This window comes from Chelon labrosus, assembly GCF_963514085.1.
Source record: "Chelon labrosus genome assembly, chromosome: 1".
Classification (NCBI taxonomy): domain Eukaryota; kingdom Metazoa; phylum Chordata; class Actinopteri; order Mugiliformes; family Mugilidae; genus Chelon; species Chelon labrosus.
The window spans coordinates 22510283-22532727 of NC_140337.1; the positions used below are offsets into that span (position 1 = coordinate 22510283).

Here is a 22445-nt window from a genome sequence, read left to right on the forward strand (position 1 = left end):
TCCTGTCAGTGGTTTTAATGATATCGCTGATTGATGCATGGCAACCCCATAGCCCCTAGCCCCTAACCCTTCAACCTGCCAAGGCTTGCACTCTCCAAGATCTTTGGAGATGCCCCATGGTATAAGGATTTTACTTCATCTGTGTCTCACATATATGATCGAACATCGCTCTTTCACAAAGGGCACAATAACAGACTTCTCTTTCAAGAAACTATAAATACACTGATTTTGTCAGTTTTTTAAACCTAATCTGGTAGTTATTTGATTTACATCAGGTCTGTGCATGCATCCAGCATCCAGCGGTGCGCAGTTCGAAGCAATAGAAAGTTCTCCTCTCAACTTTTCTCCCACACATACTCAAACAAACCTGGTCTACAGCTATGCATCAAAATTTCCAGAATGTCAGTTTCCCTTTATAAAAAAAAAAAAAAAAAAGAAAAGAAAAGAAAATGAAGCTAGTATATTTATGTGAATGTACCCCGGAGAGCACTGAAAACTAGGATGTTGGATGAGGTCCAGTTTATAGTCCACCATAAGAAATCTTGTTTTCGCATCTTGTATAGTCAACCCATATTTTTTGGGTAGTACTGGGGCAAAAATACGTCAAGTCTCATCTTTTGGTCTTGCGTTGTATACCTGCAGAGAGCATGGGTGTACACGAACCAGGCTATACGATCGTTTTTTGCGTCACTCTTTCCACACACACTCTCTTACAACACCAGAATCAGGATGGCTTGAAGGCAGTATGGCAGCTTCAAAGAGGTTTCAATATATCACCTGACTTGAATGTCTGCTTCTTCTCTGCCCGTTAAATCTACTCTATGGTATGTCAAACTCACTTTTTCCTCTTGCCCATTCACAAATCCCATTCCAAGTCTCACCATGCTCAGGATATGAGAAATGGCCACACAAGCTCAGGTGAAGAGCACGTGGAACATTTTCCAAGCATTGGTTAAGGAAAAAAAAAAAGACAGAGTTTTACATTTCCCTGTCCGCTTTTTTAATTTCAATAAAATGTCTGCCTCTGAAGGGGGGAGGGGGTAAAACAACAATTGAACCCTTTGAGGCGATATGCAGAAAGTCCAGTTAATTGAAAATCATTGTGACGGAAATGGAAAAGCGTGTGCATGCAGCCTAATGGGCCACCAGCTCTCCGGTGATCCGAAATCTAAAGCGCATCTAGCTCTTCAGTCATACTTGGAAACAAAAAAAAAATAAAGGCCTGCATTAGGTTAGGTTTGTTTTCAGCACATTCTCATGCTCTTCTTCCACTGTTGATTAATACCAACTGTCAAGTGTGCTGCTTGTGCTTTGTTTGGTGTGCTCTCACTTTTCCGGGAACAAATATAACATTTGGAACCTCAAAACCCTGTCTGCTTTCTTATATCATGAGACGTTACATAAAACAGGAGGAGATTTTTGTGTTTGTTTTTCTATTAAATCATTCTGGACCTTTGACAGTTACATACATACAGGCATAACATTATGACCTAACATCCTAACATTTCGTAGGTCTCCCTTGTGCCTCCAAAACAGTTGTGACTCATCAGAGAATGGACATGGGTCTTCTGAGGGTGTCCTGTGGTATCTGGCTGCTGCCATCAAGGAGTGTCATTGCTATGGTGTGGGGGTGCCCGGTCTGGTCTAGGTGGTGCTACATGTCTAAATAACATCCACACAAATGCCAGGTCCAAAAGTTTCCCAGCAGAACATTTTAATGTTGTGGCTGATCGATGTATGCCAACTCCATAAGCCTTAACCCTCCAACCTGCCCAGGCTTGCACTCTCCAAGATCTCTGGAGGTGCCCCGTGGCATCAGGAAACAAGATGTGAGCAGTAAGTCAATTTTTCTTCACCCCTCAGCAGGTTCATCCCTCCCCATACCAACCAGTCCACAAGCCTGTTTCAGAAATACTCCAACCCATTCATCAATTTAGCCCTTGTCAAAGTTATTCAGGTCTTCACACCTTGACCTGCACCGTTGTTACGACATTATGTTTTGGTTATCTGTGTATTACATGTGATTCCATATAAAAAAAAAAAAAAAACAGATTTAAATTTGAAATCAATTAACCTTCCGACAGACGAACAGCAAATGGCAGTAGTTGGGTTGTTTGCTTGTCTCGCCGTCAAGGCACTGCTGTCAACGCTGCGCCTCTTTACAGCAAACTTCTCCAAAATTCTCTAAGTGTTTCCTCCACCGACGAGTGGTGTGTATTAGTTTCCTGAGAAGTTTCCTGCGATTAAGTATTTAATTTGTCCCTAATTACAGAGGAAACAGACACAGCGTTCAATTAGATTCTTTTCCAATTAATTGATTCCAATCAGTTGATGCCACGTCTAGAGTATTTTAGTTTGTGCACAGCACGTCTGCAAAACACGACACAATGTGATAATTGTGTGCAGGAAAATTACATGAATCAGTACCTTAAGAAATAATAGATCAGGATAATGAATCAATGTTTACTGCTTGCATGCCTTGATTATCAGAGGGTTAAAGCAGAAAACTACCTCCTAGGACTCAGACGCTCAGCACTCCCAAAGATCCCCAGCGTTACTGTGTGGTTCGTGTGGTTCGTGGTTATTTAATCAGTTCCAGTGCACTTCAGTATCTTTCTTTACCCAAAGCAGGACAAATAAAACGTATTTAATCATTTGTACCACCAAAGCAAGGCATGAACGTAAATGATCAGGATCCGGGCGTTTGACTTAGTTTTGATGCCCTTTCTGCTGGGAAACTTTTGGACCTGCCATGTCAATGTTGTACCACCCACCTGGACCAGACCAGGCGCCCCCACCCCATCCACTCCATAACAATGACACTCCTTGATGGCAGCAGCCATGATCTTTTGACCTGGCCTCCAAATTCACTAGATCCCAAACTGATCAAGTTTGTGGGATGATCCAGAGAGGCCCCTCCCCTCAAAGGCCCCCACTAACAACATTCTGTTGCCAGACAGGCCCATGTCCATTCTCTGATGAGCCATAACTTTTTGGAGGCACAAGAGAGACCTACACAATATTAGGAAGGTGGTCATAATGTTATGCCTGATCGATGTGTGTTTTAGCTGGATTCATACAGGTGGAACTATTTGTAGTAATGGAATCAGGGGGTAACTGGAGACCACAGCTCATTTATGCCCTGAAGCCCCCTTTCAAACCAGCTTTTAGGTGATTTAACGCTGCCAAAAAAAAGTATGGAAGAAAAGAAAAAGAAAGAGACAGAAAGAGAGGCTGAATTAGTATTTACGAAACCTCAGTCAAAAGGGCATACATGAAAAAATTAATTATGACTAAGATATGCACTGACTTCAAATTCCTTCAAAGAGAGGTGAAGTGTTGAGCGTGTTTCTTGCCAGCTTCCACTTCATAGTCCACAGTTCCACTTGTATTTCAGCCGCCTAAAGAAGAAGAAAAGCAGAATTACGCCAAACCAAATCTTTTCATACTGCTGAGAAATCTCTTTTTTTCCCCTTGCCTTAGTAAAAGAAGAAAAAAAAAACACTTCTTGTCAAATTTCCCAAAACACTGTCAGCCAGACAATTAAATACTCCATATCTGCTCAAATCAATTATCTCCACCATGGAAGTGCCCCGCAACACTGTTGTGAAATGATTGAGCTAATGGGTTTTTGTTCCCACGCATGCGGTATCAAACCTCTCTGCAGCAATTAAGATCATTATCCACCCTTGTGTTTTTGTTTAAGCCCGTCGCAGGTCCATTTCGCCGACTCGCAGGTTCAGCTCTGATTGAATTCGAGGCGAGAAGCAAGTCGTGTACTTTCAACGGCGCTGTTAGAAACGCACTGGGTGACCCAATAGTCGATCCTGAGTGCTCTCCATAGCATGAGTAACTGACCCTGTGGTGGACAAGAGCAATCAGTACCTCAAGTAGCTAAGATATGTTTGTGTGAAATGATTCACTGACTGAATTCTGTGGAAAAACCCCTGAAACTTTAGAAAAACTATGAGGCTCTTAGGAATGAATGCTGCATAATAATGTATATTTATGGCATATGGTGGATATCTTTCCGGGGACAGTTTTGTTCTGTTGCTCATGGTCATATGTTATGTAGGAAGATCCACCCATTAATTTTGGGGCAATAATAGAATAGTGTTATGGCTTTTTGACACTTTCGTAATCCTGACACTGTATAGCCTCCGAAATAAACATTGAAATACACCGTATGTAATGTCGGTCCATATTGTAACATTCCTTATCTGATTCTATTGTTCATAGAACAACATAATTTACTGACAATGACTCATCTGACAAATCTCTGGGTAAGGTTTGCTTAGATTTTACTGACACAAAGTCCTGGTAAGGTCAAGCGAATCACTGTGACTTGGGAAGTTCAGTAGTTACTTTATAGTTATAATCCCCCTTAATACCAGCTTGTTGCTTTTTGTACATATGAGACAACACATGCTAATGGTTACAGCGGTTGATGGTCCAAGGTCTGAAAATATAGGTAAGCCCTTCATTTTTCTTGGGGGGATTGTTTCCACCTTTACAAATTAGAAGATGTGAGGTCCAAACTTTCCTTTCTACCTGATGTGGAAAGCTGAACTCTTGCTGTATTTGCTTTCAGAAGCAATGAAATCCAACTTGCCATGCTGCACTGACGTGGCTTTGTGTTTGCTTTTTGAACATGACATTACCTTGTACGTCAGGGTACGTCTAGGTAGAAATTGCCAAAGACCTTCCAGTGTAATAAAATGCATAGAATGGGACCGCAATCAATCAGAGTTCATTGTACCACTAAATAGCTCTGACCCACATGGGGCATGGAGTCTACAAGCCCCCAGAATGTGTTCTGCAGTAGCAGGCACCAAGACCTATCTACCCTTTATAGATCAGTTTTTCGAATTGGGGTTGTTGAGGTACAATCAGCGTACCATCTACCGTAAATGGTGGCTGACATTGCCCCAGTCTGATAGGAGTACCGCCACAAAAACAAAACCCTTAAAGAAAGCAAACTGTCCCTTCTAAACCTGTAGGTCAAGAGTTGAGACAACCATGGATAAGACTTATTTCAGTGCTTGCAACGCGCCTTTTCCGGTTTGCCCCGACTAGGTTCAGTCTTGGTAGGTGCTAACCATTAGACATGACTACCTAGCTATTGTCGCAGTTGCTCAAGTCTTTACACATGACCATTTCTCCTGAATCCAACACTCTACGGGAACCAACAGTTACGACGTTACCTTTTTAAACCTGATAGTTAACACACAGCGCCCTGATCAGTGTTGAGATATGCAGTGTGTGTGCCTGGCCTTGCATCCATCCAGCTGTGTCTCTCTTGCATTTGTGCCGGTGAGTGCGTCTCTGTGTGTGTCCAGCAGCGGGGTTATATGTGCGCCAGTCAGAGCGTTGCTCCTTGTCAGCGGTGATAAGTGGTAATTTAATTTAGCCAGGCGAAGCTAACAGAGCAGGGCTGGCAGCCTAAGCGCGAGTGTGTTGCATGATTTGGTTTTGGCAGCATAATGCCTTTAATTGTGTCGGTCAGGGGCAGCATGGAGGTCCGTCTACTGCAAGCTTGCAGTTCACTCTTTGTCTGTACATCTGTGTGTGCGTGTGGGACGCCTGAAAAAGGGTGTGGTCCTTGTTCTGATTGAGTACCCATGAGTCGTAACGTCAACATGTTGATGGGTTTTGCAGTTGATGGGTTCCCACGGCAAGCTTGTCTCTGTGTCTTGTCTCCCGTGCTACACAATTGTAGTGTCCAGGATACAGAGTGTTTTTCTTTCTATTACTTCTAGACTTGACTGCGCTGTCTGTCTTTTCTTGTTATGACCACGTCTCTCTTTGTTTATTATATTCACTCGCTGCTCCCCACAGTAGTGATTCTCTCCTTTGAGTAGTTTCTGTTGCTGCTTCTGAAAGGTTTCAAGGTTTCAGTCCTCTCCTTCTCCCGCAACCTCTCTGCCTTTGTGTCTGTGATTGCCCTCCCCCTAAGTGTTGCCGACAGCGGCAGGTTGCGATGGCTCCCTTGGAAGTGCAGCTGCTGGCAAACTGTGCCCCATTTTACTGCCGGCGTCAACGGCCGAACTGGAACTCTGTTATTTATTCTTTCACACTTTCTCACGCTCCCGCCACTCCCATGCTTCTGTTGAATTTTCAGGTTCTGACATGTGCTGTGTTTTTGATTTTGGGGTTTCCTTGGAAGCTATTTTCTGTCTGCCTTCCTTGGAGATGTTATCTACAACTATGTGTGCTGAAACCCGAGCGTGTATGATCAAGACAGAAATATAAATCAGGACCTGAAGGCCAGAAGTGTTGATCAGTTTGTGAATTCACAACCCTAAGAGCAATCTGAACAACCTTGGACTCTATGGATAAGAATTACTTTGGAAAATGCTGTATAATAAGAGTCCCTATCCTCATCATCAGGCTAGTGGGAGATCTGAAAAACACCACCAAAGATTGACATTCAACATCTCAACTGCAACTCTACCAAATGTGATGCAACAAAAATGAGGCCCAACAACGCTGCATCCAGTTCAGTCATAGGAGTCGTTTTCAGTGAGTCCACCATGCTCTGCAACCCTCAATAAATGGTGTTGGGTTGCTTTAAGGTCCCAAAGTTAAAAACAATTCAAATGTCGAGTTCATTTTCAAGATATTCCCTTATATAAAGATCTTTAGTTGATCTCTGTGTAAGTTATTCTAAAGTTTCTTGGTATTGAAGAGGGCACTTTTATGACTTAAGATGTCGTGCTTTGATTCCTTCGTCAGCTTTAGCTGGCCATGATTGACATCAAAACATGTCCCACAAAGACAACCACAGAGAACTTTTCGAGATGAAGCGCTGGGAGACGGTGCAAATGAGATGCCCTCATTCAATCTTATCTCGGCTCGACTTGCAGGGCCCCCAAATGATTGCAGTAATGAAGAGTGGAATTATTTCTTGTTGCTGTGTTACTTTTGCTGATGAGCTTGCGTAGTTGGTTTTGGCGGCACTTGAATTGAACAGGAGCGAATGAACTCGGCGTGACTGGTGGTTTTGCAAAGTCATGTCACAGCAAGAAGGTTGAACAAGGTTGGCTGAGAGTGAATGTGGCTGTCTGTTTATGTGACAGACATGAAGCATCTTCGAGGGTGCATCTGGCCCAAAGCATGCCGGGGCAAGAGGTGCGGCAACGAATGTCCTTAAATGCTTGGTTAGAGTTCATTATTCTGTATTCACAGCTACTCTTAAAAGAAAAACAGAGAATGGACGTGGGCTTTCTGAGGGTGTCCCACAGTGTCTAGGTCCTATGGGTTGAGGTCAGGGGCCTCTGTTGATCATCCCACAGATACTTGATCAGTTTGGGATCTAGTGAATTTGGAGGCCAGGTCAACACCTTGTGCTGTTCATCATGTTTTTTTTAGTTGTTCCTTAAACGTGTCAGGCTGCATCCTGCTGGGGATGGCTTCTGCTATCAAGGAGTGTCATTGCTATGGGGTGGGGGTGCCTGGTCTGGTCTAGGTGGGTGTTACATGTCTAAGTAACATCCACACCAATGCCAGGTCCAAGCGTTAAGATGTCCAAAGTTATTTACTTTACTCCTGTCAGTGGTTTTAATGTTGTGGCTCATCTGTGTAATCAGTACATACAAGTGTTCTTCTGCGTTTGCAAAGTGGTATTCATACCACAGTTAATTTTATTACCATTTCATTTGATCTTCCAAAGTATTTAATTCAGTCATTTGGAACTGACTTACTCCTCACACTGACAAGATATACAATCCTCTATCTTGACTGAATGTCTGGCCCAAGGCTGGCCGACGGCAGCTTAGAGTTCTTCTGTCAGGCCAAGATTCAGGAGGGAGCCCGCGATTTTAAATTCCAGCTCTTATAAATTCCAGCTCTTATAAATGCTTCACCACTTGGCTCAGATTTTATTCAAATAGACCAGGATGAGTAGACCGAACCCAAACTGTGGCAGAAGTGATGAAGAAGTGATAAGAAGCAAATTTTTCTAGTCTATTTTGTTCTGATGATTGTAACATACAGTGTTGAGATCCACTCAAGCATTAGAAAGACAAAACCATCCCCCGAGAGAATAAAAAAGGAACGCCGCGCAACCGGATTACGCTGAATATGATTTCCCCCGGGACTGGTGTCCCTTGGGTGACTTGGGTATTAGTTACAAAGAAAATAATGAATCCCTAATGACTTGGCAATGGATCTCCACTGAATATTTAAACGCACAACAGGACAACCTGAAGCTTTTCTACCAATGCATCAAGTGGGTGCTCTGTGTGGTAATCAACTACCGATTTTTCTGGGCCATTCTGGGATCATCGTACAGCGCATGAGTGACACATCAAGCCATGTTGCGTGCTCTCCGTACAGACTTTGTGTTTTCCGTGTGGTATTTAACACCATATAATCTGGGACAAGAGCCTCGTGTTGTCTTAACCATCTTAAGTGCCATTTTTTCTTGTCAAATAATACTTGAAAAGCTCAAAGTGTGCTGTCGTCACGCGTTCTATATGCCTGAAGTAGTATGCTATACCGAAACTGTTCATGTTATGTATTCCCAAGTTTCACCCTCTCTCAATAACAATAACAAACCAACCGTCAGCTGATTTAGACTCCCAGATTCATTCACATATGATACGCATTTTTGCATCTAGTTGTTATTTTCCTTCAGTTGTTGCCGGTGGTTACACAAAGAACTGATAGCTCTAAGCCCCTAAGACGAGGCTCAGACGATTTTGCTGTCTTGGCACGTTTTGTATTCATTTGCTATCTCTCCATAGACAAACAGTTGTGCTGCTCATGGTGTTGTGGAGAATAACTGTTTAAAGAGCTCTTTGGTATTTAGTACAGCAAACTCTTGGCACTTGCACTGAAAGCACACAAAACTGTACAAACTTTTATTATCTGTCATGTTTCATAAAAAAATACATGAGATGAACAGAGAGCCATTTTAGATGTCCTTCTCAGTCATTTATTGTATGTTACAGTAAAAACTGACGATCCAAATGAACCAAAAAGGTGTTGTTATAGCTTACGTCAACCTGCACCTCAATGTCCCTTAGACACAAAGGCATTCTGTAGGGAGAAAACGTGAAGAATGGTGGATTTTGCAGCTCGTTTCCTTGTAACCTTAAAAAAGTGAAAAGGTAAGTGAAGAAAAGGGTTAGGGTTAGGGGTTAGGGTTAGCCTAATAGCCTAATAGCAACTCAACTCAATGAGGTGTCCCTACAGCATATATCCTCTGATTCAGTTGGCATTTTGGCAAATCTGCCACAAAGACACTTGGCAGGTTAGCCATCAGCGGCTCGAAGTAGCGTCAAGTTCACCAAACATTCAGAAAAGTCTCGTTCCAACCTTTATTGCCGAATTTCCTTCGAGGATCTCCTGACTTTTCCGGGTTCCACTCTGGTACAAATGCATGGACTGCGCCGTCGTACTCTACCTAACGGTTGCCAAGGCAACACTGGCCAAGTTCGCCGGCGTCCCTTGTGGGCGTACTTCCCGGATTGGAGGGCCGGGGTTAAAGGAGCTCATTCTCAAGAGGAAGGGGAATCGGAGCAAAGCAGCTTACTGTTTAATACAACAGTGATTTGTGAGATTTTTTAACCAAACCCTGCAACAGAGATTATGTCAAGTCACGAAAGAAACGTACAACATCAACTCGTCCAATGTCCCCTCTAAAACTTTCCAGTCAGAATTCAGAATCTTCAACTTCACACAGATTATGTTATCACTGCTTAACACCAGCTATTTTTCCCTTAATTTGAAGTTGGGTCACGTGAATCTAGTCATCTGTAAGACTCTGTATTAGTAAAATGGCAATTTTTACATAATGCAGATTCATATCATTGGTGTTTATTGTGCTGGCAACTGTAATAGGGTTTCCATGTGCCAGAACAGAGTTGTCATGGAGATGAATGTTCCTAGTTCCTGGTGTGTCGGTGGAGGTGGTTGACACCTGAATGGCAGCCATCAGTCACGGATGAGTCCTTCAGGTGGACGGCCACATATTGAAGCACTCCTTCTCTCTCATAGCACAGCTTCAGGCATGGAGTTTTTCTTTTTAAAGACATTATGTAATTAAGTCTAGAATAATTGCTCTAATGTTCCTCTCTTCCTCTCCACCCTCTCGTTCTCATCTCTTTCCTTTGACACAGGAATGTAATTTAAAAGAAATAAGGAGGGGGAGCTTCCCCGAGGTTTGAGCGTCGTCTCCATCCTCTAATGGAGAGCTCAGGCCCGCCGTCTATCATCGACAGTTAGGGGGAGGGAGGAGATGCCGGGAGAGTGATGGAGATGGAGAGATCCATCAGTGAGAGGGAGAGTGACGGGAGGGGGGGGAAAGCCAGTCGGGGAAAATGTAAAGAAGCGGACAAACAGATCAAGGAGGAGAGGCAGGAGAAGAGAGGAAGCGAGACACGGTTTATAGAGGGATTCTGTGTGTCAACACTGAAAATGCTCCGGTCAATAATTACACTGGAAGAGAGATCGCTGCCAGTTTTGGTACTATTCTCAAATAGGACAAAATTCACAATGGGTTTAAAAGTTATAGCTCATGGCTTCCTTTATGGCTAATAAATCCTTTACTAATCAGTCATAGGGCATTACATTTATCAGTGGGACAGCTTTTGGGTGAAAGTTATTAAAATAGCAATGAATATCGCTCTGTGGCACTGGCTCTGCAGTTAAATCTAAATGTAACAGTAAGTCAGCGGCTCCTATAGGTGTTAAAATGTCAATGATAGAGTAGCATCAGGTCTGTAAATGTTAAAGGGCTGTGATCGAGCTTCTTCACAGCCCTTTTCTGGATGTCAGATTCACAATAAAGTCTGTTGGTGTGGTCACTGTGTCTGAGTACACACAATAACACAGTGGCTATCAACCAGTCATAGCTTCCCAGCCGTCACAACCTGGGTTATGTAATCAGGAAGTAGGTAGTAAGTGAATCTAAGGGAAACATTATGGTGTAAATGATACTGTTTGGAAAAACAGAAATGAAGGAGTATGGTTCCACCTGAGCACGGAATGGTTCTCATGATCTTGTGTTTTCAGTACCTCTTTTGTAATCCTGATTGGCTTCTTTGTGTTTCCTGTTTTTGTTTTGTAAGCTTCTTCCCTGGTGTTGCTTGTCCTGCTTTGCTTCCTTTAACTGTTTGGTTTCTCCTTGTATGCGCCACTCTCTTTAGTTTCGCTGTCTCGTCAACCCTTCTGCCGATGTGCTTAAAAAATATTTTGGGGAGATTTGTGTTTGCGGATTACCCCTGGTTCTTGTTTTCGGAAGTTGTCATAAATTTTACTTTGAGATGCTCAGCCTGCCTCTCTGGACTGTGTGTCTTGCACTTTAGGTCCTCCTTCCTTTGCTCCATGATGTGACAACAGTGGTGTAGTTCCTAGCACTGGTGCCTCATGGGAAAAAGGTTCAGGGTTTGACCGGAGTTTGCATGGTCTTTCTGTGCCAACATGAATTTTCTTTGCTCCGTCTTCCTCTCATAGAGCAAAGACATGCTCGTTAGGCTAATTGGTGGTTCTTCATTGGCCGTTTGTTTGAATGGTTGTTTGCCTTGTGAGAGACTGGCAACCTGTCCAGTTTATACCTTGCCTCTTTCCCAATGCGAGCAGGGATGGGCTCCAGCCCCTTGCGACCCTCTTGTCCCACCTAGGTCACGAAATGAGGACGGAATCAGCTGTGCGTCCTTTACATTGCTTTTAATTGGGTGCAAAATATTTAATGCTGGGGGCAAAGGAGAAGACACTAAGTTCTTATTGGTCAACATCACCCATCAATATGTCTATGGACGCTGTCACTACACGTTGGCATCCTTCATGCTTGATGCAGAATCAGTTGTCGTCAGCTACACAGTACATGGTATAAAACCTTCATTTTTATGTTAATATTGTCTAGTCTGAACCTGGCTGTAGTGGTCAAATATAAAACTTTTAAAGAAGCATCAATTAAATCAGAGCTGGTACACTACATCTTCACACCGAAATAGGAAGGTGGACTGGTTTGGGAAAAGAAATACAGCTTCAAAAAGCACACTTCATTTCAAGTTAATGTGTTTTGGGTCGTTAACTTCAGAATTTTCCAGAGGCAAAGGCAAGTGCAGCTCAGTGTCTTTTTATTTTTTGTAACGTGGAATGCTTGATTCCTTGTGGTTTGAGAAAGTCACGCCCATATGCATCCAAGTTTTGGGTGTACTTTTAAAAAAGAATTTATCTGAAATTCTTGCAGAAGGTGCTGCAAAACAGTCCCTGAAGGACAGGGAGGGAAAAAAAAAAAAAAAAAAAAAAAAAAAGTGAGAGGAGAGTTTATCCAAGCCCTTGTCAGTCACAATCTCTGCGCTTTGGGAGGCTTCCGATGGAGGGAGTAGCAGATAACAGGGCTGAATCTGGGACAGGCAGTGATGTACCGCGCACACATAAAAAGCCCACACCTCTTCACTGTATCTATCCTCGCTGTCAGTCTCGGCGTTACCACACACGCGCTCTCTGTGTGTCTGCCTCTTCTCTTTCCTTTTTGCTCAGTTTAAATTAGGGTCAATCGTGTTTTACTGAAATGAATTAACACCAGAACCAAAGCCGCGACAGCCATGATGACGGAGGGGATTTACACTGATGCTACAGAAGTTCAGAATTAAAAAAAAATAGACAAAAACGAAATGAGCTTCAAGCATACACCAATCAGGCATAACATTATGATGATCATATACGCTAATATCGCGTAGGTCTCCCTTGTGCCTCCAAAACAGTTGGGACTCATCAGAGAATGGACATGGGCCTTCTGTGATGTCTGGCTACAGATTGCTGTTGGGGGGGGGGGGGGGGCTTTGAGGGGAGGGGCCTCTGTGGATCATCCCACAGATACTTGATCAGTTTGAGAATTTGGAGGCAAGGTCATCATCTTGTGCTGTTTTTCATGTTTTTTTGAGTTGTTCCTAAAGCTTTTTTGTGATCTGCTGGGGATGGCTGCTGCCATCAAGGAGTGTCATTGCTATGGGGTGGGGGTGCCTGGTCTGGTCTAAGTGGGTGTTACATGTCTAAGCAACATCCACACCAATGAATGATGGTCAATGTTATTGACGTCTCCTGTCAGTGGTTTTAATGTTGTGGCTGATCGGTGTATGTGTGTCCCATACAAGATATGGGAGCTAATTTGCTGGAACCAGGTGGGTTTGCTAGTCACTTCTGCTCTAACACAGACCAAGAGCGCCGAGAGAGGAAGTTAGTATGTATAATGCACAAGAATGCCTCCGGATAATGCATTTGCGCTGTCGTCGAGGTGGGCGACAACGCTCTCTCACCTCCCTGTACCTGACACCTCGCAGGACAACGTGTTGCCTGTGTTTGCTACCCACCCCCCCACTCCGGTTCTCTGCTCCGACCAAACGGTGCTCCGTTTTTCACCTCACTTTCACAGAGGTGTTACTGTGAGGTGGCGGAGACGGTGGTGAGGCTCTGAACAAGTCGCCTCGGCGTCCGTGAAGTCTTTAAATCTTAAAATGGATTTTATTGAGCGAGGGGGAGAAGTGCAACATGCATCCAGCATTGTGTGAATCAACTTGTGTGAGGGATTAACTTAATCCACTGACATTTTCTTGATGCCGAACCCGTCCCGGCTTGATTCAGAATATCGGCAAAGTCGTACTGAGACTCCGCTGGAAGCAGGAGGAATTATCTTACCACATGAACAGATGGTTTCAATATAAAACCAAATAACACAAAAAATCTATTCTTCTGAATATTATGACTGATATTCAGTCTAACCAAAAGCAGAGTTAGAAAGCTGATTCTTGACCTCAGAAAAAAAATGGTTTGGCAAATCTGTCTTGACTCAGGGTCATTTGATAGCTTATTCCAGAACTGATGAGAGTCAACGTCGAAGTTTTATATTTGTAGTTTTAGACACAGACAAAAAAACCTCAGCCTTCAGAAATATGCAGGGCTTTTCACAAAGGCCTTTCAAATGTCCAAATCTAATCTCCCACAACTCAACGTCGGTATTTACCTCATTCGTCCCAGCAACGTAGGGCAAAATGATCTTGCAACAATTACGATTTCCTGAGTCTTGAGTTGTCTGGGCTTTCTGGGCTCCGTGAGTTGTTGATACGGTGGAATAAAACTTTTGGGAGAAATCTTTAACAACATGATACTGGTGGGACTCGCGGAGGATTCATGTCGGAATAAGTTCGTCTTGTCAAAATGTACATCAAGTCCGTGTGCGTCCTAAAGTGGGAACCATGTGATCATAATAGCAACCGATTTAACAATGTATCTCACATGTGATATCTGGATTTACTTCAACACTCTATCCTTCCGACATGCCAGTTGGTGCCTAAAAATGTTGAGGCTTAATATCCACACCTACTGTATGAAGGGCTAACTAAACATCCTGTTAAACTTCTAATGTTTTCGGATGAGGCCCCCTGGGCTTCCATGCTGCTCTGCTCTCCCAGGTCTTAATTCCCAACGGCTCACGGCTCAATGAGCTGTCTTCACACGGGGGGGCCCCCTCTCTCCCGGTGGAAACCACAGCCCAAGCAATTTACATATGTAATTGAGTGGAAAGCAATTGTGCCGGGATCTGCTCGCTGTAAGCAGCTCCTGGTGTCTGTGTTTGTGTGTGTAAACCCATATGTCCATAGGAAGGGTAATTCTGATTTATTATAAGGCGGGCCTTGTTTTTGCAGCTCTGTCCATCTTCTCTCGCAGTTATGATAACCCTGTGCTCAACAGGCTAATTGTAGAGGTCTGGGAACGTGGCGGCATCTCTTCGGTGAAACTCTACGACCACGTTCATACCTGATCAGTGCATGTTGGGTGTTCTGATCTGAAGTGGACAGCTCTAAGCACAGATGTTAACATAGCTAAGAGGCATTGGTGAGATCTGATCGCTCTAACCACATCTGAAGGAGGTCGGTGTAAACACAGTGTGAACACAAATACGTCCTGGGCCACATTCAAGAACTTCCTGTTCGACTAACTGGTGGCCCTCTGCTGATTGAGCTGTAGGATTGGAGGATGAATAGGATTCCTGAAGAGAGATTTTGAAGCTCAATGTGGGTGCCTCTGGCCGTCGGCATGTTGGACCGTCGAGCTCCCTGCTAATTCAAAAATGAGCAAAGAGGTGGAGCTTGCGTGGAGTGAAACCTATGCAGTTAGCTAGCAACCTGCGAGGACATGCTCAAGGGTCGCTCAACTTGGCCTTTCCGTAAATTATGCATAACTTTAAGCCTTGGTATACCCTTTATTTTTGAGTTACATACAATTTCATCCCAGTACAGTTGTCGTGAATGAGAAAGGTAGCTATAGAGACCAGGCTGTAAACATATTAATTGCTGCGTATTTTGCCGTTTTGAACATTGAAGTCTATGGGGACCAGGGGTCGCGTTAACCGGATATTTTCCGTCACTGACCGTTTTTTTAAAACTGTGACGGAAAAATCTGAAGGCCATCTGTCATTTTGACAGATTGCAATTCACACCTCTGACCACCTGGCGGTGAGTGAGGTTATTAATTAGCTCAAGTCAATACTGTCAATACTGAAAAAGTGCTTAATGTAGTTAATAAAATTTTATTGAAAATTAAATGCTACTGAATATGTCATTATTATCATTTTAAAAAAATTAAAGTGACGGGTAAAAATAGATTATGACGGGATTTTTATGACCCTGTCAGTCAAAATGACAGACAAAGGATGGGGACTGAGTCATTCAAGTGGTCACTGGAGAAACTGCAGCTTTAGCACCTCCCAAGTCAGATTAATTTTTCATCTCCGGATGTAGAGATGCATGACTTCTTGTCACAATTAGCTATCCACCCCAGCTGTAAACTAAATAGATCCGTGGAGTTGGCCATCTGTGGTGGACTCATGACTTTTTCTAATGGCCTTCTATGGTTCAAAACCTGTATTCCAGCGCTATTAGCCAAAAGCTAGCCAGCTAACCTGAGCTAACCTTTAACAACAGTACCAATAAAAACTAAAGTGAAAACAATGCATGCTAACTTTATGGCTTTAAAACTGAAGCAGAAAGTTGATGAAGTCTGAAAACTGACGCTTAAATAACCTTTCTCAACCTCGAGGTTTGTTTCAAAACCATCTGACTGCTTTACTTTTTATCGAACTCTCTCTCTCAATTAACTCAGCAATTCACTTGCACACATTCTTTTTGGGTGACGATAATATCACTGTAGACACTAAAAGATGACCTCCAGCTAAAGGAAAACTTCTTGTATGATGTTGAGGTATCATCATTCCAATGGCAGCCCTTGTGCACCCATATCATCTTCGTGTGCACATGTACAGTACTTACATATTTTATAATCTCCACGTGTCTTTGAGACGCTGCTACGTGTGTGTGCATCATGATCACACTTTCTCCATTCTCTCAATACCTAGAGAACTTCCATCAGCCACGTAACCCCTGCAGCATTTAAACCCTTCCACTGCTCCAAGATGTGGCATGCAATACAAGATAGTGCGAGCTCTTATTCTTCTCTGCCACGTAGGGTTTCCTGGTGTTCGTGGTCTGACTGCATGCCAGCACTGTTCCATAAGCTATTTCAAGCTGCTAAGTAGATTGTGTTGTTTTACAATAGATTATAGAGCTGATACCGTGTGATGCTTGTGAACACAGCGGGACCTCAATGATCAGTTCCCTCTGTCGGACTGACTGTGATCAAAGCATTACCAAATGTTGCACGGATTGTGTGTGCACTTTATATATTTTTTTTTTTTTGCGGATTCAAAAGAGCTGAGTTTTGTTTCTAGAAAGTCCCCATAAAGTGCCACGCCCGGGCATTCTCCAGAGCAGACGCAGGAAGTTTAGAGGCTGCTTTTATCTGCCGAGCACAATAGCAGCACTGTGCTTCCCAGTTATTACTCGGAGGAAATCGCTGCAGAGGAAGACTGTATCAGAGTCCTTTGATTGTGGAGCTGTGTGCTACACGAGAGGACTTGTAGTGTTTTGAAGCCGTCCCAAAAAGTTCAGTCTAATTTGTCAGATGAGGATGAGTCAAGCTCAGACTGAAGACTTGAAGACGGGCTTGCTTGTGTACAGTTGGACAAGAGTGCCACTTGTTGGCAAGTTGCGTTACTGCACTGGGGGCGGCGAGTACATCCCTGAGGGAGACAATGAAACTTTTATCCTTGTGTAAACTTGTCTGTTTTCTTTAGAACAATTTGAATGAGATCAGAGAAAGATCTCAGGATTTGCTTTTGGTTTGTCTCGCTTTGGAGCATTATAGGGGAAATTATATAGGGGCTACAAGATGCTTGAGAAATTAGGAGTTACACAACCACTTAAAATGATTGAGTTGCTGAATTTTCTCCTTTTGTTTAGAGATATTTGACAGTTTTTCCTCTTCAGAACTAGAAAGAGTTGCTCATTTGAAAGGGACCGGGATAAAAAGCCATTGCTTGGCTATATATCAGGGGTGCCCACACTTAAGGTAGGCATACCTTGCATAACTTCAGGAACCCTTATGGCACAATACAAGATCTCAGACTGGCCATCCATCAATCCGTCATTGTATTGTACGTCAACCAAGTGTCAAATGCCATAGTAAGGATAGATGATAGACTTATGATTGAAATCTACCTGGTCCACTCAATACGATTGTCGTATTGGGTATGCAAAAAACGAAGTGTTTTAATGATACGTGTTCAAAAGTATAGGATCTTCTTGGCTTGGGGTTTCCAATGCACTCAGTGTTTTCAGGTGAGGTCTCTAAACCAAAACCATAAAAGAACCAATGAGATTGCATCAAAGGTTCCTCAGGTGAGTAGTTTTACGTTTTAGGCTGGAGGGCTTGGGTGGGACCGATCAAAAGAAACAGTAAAGATCAAGATTAAAGCAACAGCAGCAGCAGCAGAGTGTCTAGAGTCCCTGGTATGTTTCAAAAAACACTCTCCAATATCTCTCATAATGCAACTAGTAAAAGCTAGTTTAAACTCTGCACCGGCAGTTTATAACACAGACTTTCTATTGGTAGTCTGAGCTTAAGCCAAGATAACGAGTATTTTCTCAGACTTGGCAAAGCTCACGCAGAGCCGTACAGCAAATAAAACAAATGGTTTTAACCCAGACATAAGACTGTAGATTTACATTTTAAACCAGTCTGAGAACCTGTATCTGGCATACGTGTTAGCTGAACGTTTTTGAATTTAACAAATAAGGGGATCTTCTCCTTTATAGTTTTAATTTACTAATCGCCACAGAAAACACAAAAAAGGAAACACAATCTCACTGTCCTAATAGTAGCGGCAGCCCTACTAATTGTTTTTTTTTTTTTTTTTTTCAAAGCCAATGGGAATTAGCATTACGTTCACGAGTAGCCTACAGGCTTTTATGGGTGAGTGGGTATAATTAAGCAATACACAGAGAGACATACATGAGTTCACTTCCCCATATATAACATTATTATTTTCATAGGATTAAAATATTGAAGTGTGTGCGGGTGCGGGTGCAGAGAGGGGTTGACTTGTATGCGTGTGTGTGTGTCGCAAGGATGTCCAGTCTTCAGAGCTGGACTAGGCTGAACTGAGCGAGCTTTAAATAGAGACGTATCGGCAGGTTGACCTGATTGGCGGTCCCTAGCCCCACTCACGGGGACATGCATCAGAACAAGGAGTCTCATCAGGGTTTTGTACGGTAGAAACCAAACCTCTTACGCAGGTGTGATCAGCAGCAGCTGCAGATTGCGAATGAAGAATATGTTGGTTGTAAATGCATTGGAGGAATTCAAGGTGCCCTGGAGCAAGGTACCAAAACGTACACCACTGACCATCTTGTGACAATACAATGTTCTGCTGGGAAACTTTTGGACCTGGCATTTGTGTGGATGTTACTTAGACATGTAGCACCCACCTAGACCAGACCAGTCACCCCCACCCCATAGCAAAGACACTCCTTGATGGCAGCATCCATCCCCAGCAGGATGCAGCCTGGCAAATTCACTAGATCCCAAACTGATCAAGTATCTGTGAGATGATCCACAGAGCTCCCTCCCTTCAAAGGTCCATGTCCATTCTTTGATGAGTCCCAACTGTTTTGGAGGCACAAGGGAGACCTACACAATATTCGGAAGGTGGTCATAATGTTACGCCTGATCGGTGTATGTTATCCATCCAGGTCCTAAAGGCCTATGCATCCATTAAAATAAGTCATACAAAGAAATAGCTCTCCTCCTTCTACTGACTCCACCACTCCAGTGCTCCGGCTGCCAAAGAAACACTAGATTTTTAATTGACCGTGCTGCTCACAGAAGAGTTACACCCAAACACACACACAGCTCTCAGTGCAGTGCAGGGCTAAAAGATGTGAGGCGTGCTACGCGAGCTGCCTAATTGCAGTCATGATGAGAATACTGAAACGGATTTGTGTGTGTGTGCATTTGTGTGTGTCTGGGCGTATGAATTAATATAATTCATTTAATACGACAAAGAAGTGACTCAGCTTCGGAGTTCAGCGCCGGTGTCAGGTTCGTGAAAATGAATTGAATGTTGAGACTTTTATGATAGCAACAAGGACAGACGGAGATAAAGAGGAAAAAGACAGAGGACGAATTGCACGGGATGCGTTTGGGAAAAACAGAGATGAAAACCTCAAATAAATAATTAAAAAATCATTACTCCGTTAAGATTAAAGCTGCCATATTCAAAATACTGCGGCATTAATCTGCCTTTCGCTGCTTGTTCTACTTTGATTAATGTCATTAAAAAATAACATTACAAACTACAATATGTAATATGAGATACTGTTTATATTGTAATCTCCAAATGACCAGCAGTGATTTGAGAAGATAAATTAATGACGATTTCTATTACATGACCCCCACCCCCACTTCAAATATGCCTAAAGAAAATCCTTTTACAAACAAGGCATTGAAGTTAATAAGCTACTTTAATAGTTGCCAAACACAGAAAAGCATCCGGTAACGATTGATATGTTTTCATGAGTTATAAAGAGGAGTGAAGGAGAAGAAATTAGCTCCGTAGAACTTCTGAAACCACAAATAGAATCCACTGAGGAAAACTGTGAAACTTCAGTAAACCTTGTGAGAGGATCAGCCACAACATTAAAACCACTGACAGAAGAAGCGAATAACATTGACCATCTTGTGGCAATTCAGTGTTCTGCTGGGAAACCTTTGGACCTGGCATTCATGTGGATGCGACATGTACCACCCAACTAGACCAGACCAGGCACCCCCACCCCAAAACAGTTTAGGAACGACTCAAAAAATTCCCAAATTTCCTAGATCCCAAACAGACACCACAGGACACCCTCAGAAGGCCCATGTCTATTCTCTGATGAGGCACAGGTAGTCATAATGTTATGGCTGATTGGTGTATTCTTTCATGGTTTTTCTACTAGGTTTTAGAGGTCTAATCATCTTACATCTTACATAAATTAAGTTCATTCCTCTTTGTTCCAAAATCTTTTGCCCCGGGTCATCCACGCCCCCTTGCAGTGTCTCTCTGGCTCTCCGCGCGGCCTAGCCCCACAGTTTGAGAAGCACAGGATCCGGCTGATTCAATTTGGCGGTGCAAATTCCAAAACAAATCAATAACTGATTAAATTACAGAAACCCGCCGAGTGAACCCAGGGAAACAGGCAACTGCACATGAACCTGAAAGATGGTTCACTTGTGGCCCGCTCAGTTATCCAGCCTTGTTTTCAAAAATCTCAGCACTCAGATGCTAAAAGCCCAATACCTTTTACACTGAAAATCTATTAAGACTTAACAATATCTGTTTAAAATTGAAAAAAAAGAAGATCTCAAAATAAAGTAAGAACTGTATATAGAAATCTATGAAGTGAAATAACCTAGACTGTACTAACTTTGCAAAACTCACCAGTTACAATCATAGACAGTATAAAGATGGAAGGAGGAACAACTCCTCTTAAGTGAAGCTAAAGCAAGTAGAGCTCCCTCTGGTGGCTGGCTGCAGTATAGGTCATAAGCTCCACCCCCTCCATGTTAGTGGATGGAACTTGGGCCAAATTAAAACATAAAAATACACGTCTAATAAACTTTTTTCAAGGATGGTTTCAGTCATTTTAGTTAGTTAATATAGTGCTGATGCATGTTTAAGTGCCCAGTTTTCTGGTAAGGTTGGGTTTTGTTAGTTATTTGTTAGAAACAGGATGTGACATCATGATCACTACAAGTCACCATGCCAGTCGCTCTGTGAAGCCGTCCTGTGGGTCTGTGACGGTTAGAAAAAATAAATAAATAAATATGTACAGTGTATAATTCAACATTTCCTTGTAACTGGTGGAGGTAGAGCAGAGCGCAGTATTGATTAAACAAATACGTGAGTGATTTCGGAGGAAGTGTGGTCGGGTCGTCGATATTGTGACTCCTCGTGGCTCCACTGTTGCACCGCACTGATTCTGGCAGACCCTGGCTCCAAAGTCACAAGATGGTGCTGCCCGCATCCCCAGAAAAATAGCATCAGTTTGACCAATGCAAGGAAGTGGGGACGCATTGTCCATATTTATATACAGTCTATGCTTACAATAAAAAACTGATTCGAAAATAAGATTTTTGGCACCTTTAAACTTATTTTCGGGCCCCACTGCTGATCACGTCTACTTCTTTATATGAAGAAGTCTCAGGTGTTACCAGATTGTATAATCATTCTTCACCCTGGTTTCAGGCATAAGCATACAATGATATTGCCTCTCTTCCTTGAGTATTCAAGTACTGAATTCTTCCAGCCTGTGGCTTTTGTTGCTTCCAAATAAGATTCAAGATTCAAGATCCTTTAAAAGGAAACTGTGGTGTTGCAGCAGCATTACTTCGCATCAGCATCACAGTAAAAACAACAACAAGCAACAGTTTTAAAACAATGAAGGATATTGGTGGTTACCTAAGAAGTCAACCAGGAATATGGCTCAGCAAAATAAGATCTGAATATATGAGAAAACATCAACAAAAAGAAAGCTTTTGCACGTACTTGACAATGTCTATCCTTCCAGTTGATTCATCGGCCTGCTTGCTTATTTGTGCACACGCATAACAAGCGTAATTGCGGTTTTAAATGATCGTTACAAGCTGAGCTACTCTTTTTTCATGCTATGTCTCTTTAATCCTTTGCGACCATTAATCTCCAACTTCGGCAGCAGAATGAAACAGATGTTTCTGAAAAAAAAAAAAAAAAAACGGCTGCCGTGGCTTGATTTTCATTACTCCACTGGCTGAACAAACAGCTGAAAGGGTTCCAGTTCTATAACAAATGCTTTCCGTAAATGACCGGTTGTAAACAAGACCGTGATGATGACAAACTCCAAGAAAATCTCGCTGGATAGCTTCCCACCTCTCACAAACTCCTAATGAACGCGTCTGCTTCATTAGCTCCTATTGATCGCCCCTTTTGGTAGCCTTACTCCTGAGTGTCCAGGCCATAATTGTGATTGGTGGGTTGGCAGGTCCTGGTCTGCGCCGTGTTTAATGTCTTCACTTTATGAGCT

General features: G+C 42.9%; 1 protein-coding gene across 10 annotated transcripts in view; it reads left to right on the plus strand.

Moving 5' to 3' along the window:
- sorcs2 (sortilin-related VPS10 domain containing receptor 2) overlaps positions 1-22445 on the plus strand; it is a 327128-nt gene that overhangs the window by 231589 nt on the left and 73094 nt on the right. The gene's annotated exons all lie outside the window — the stretch shown is intronic.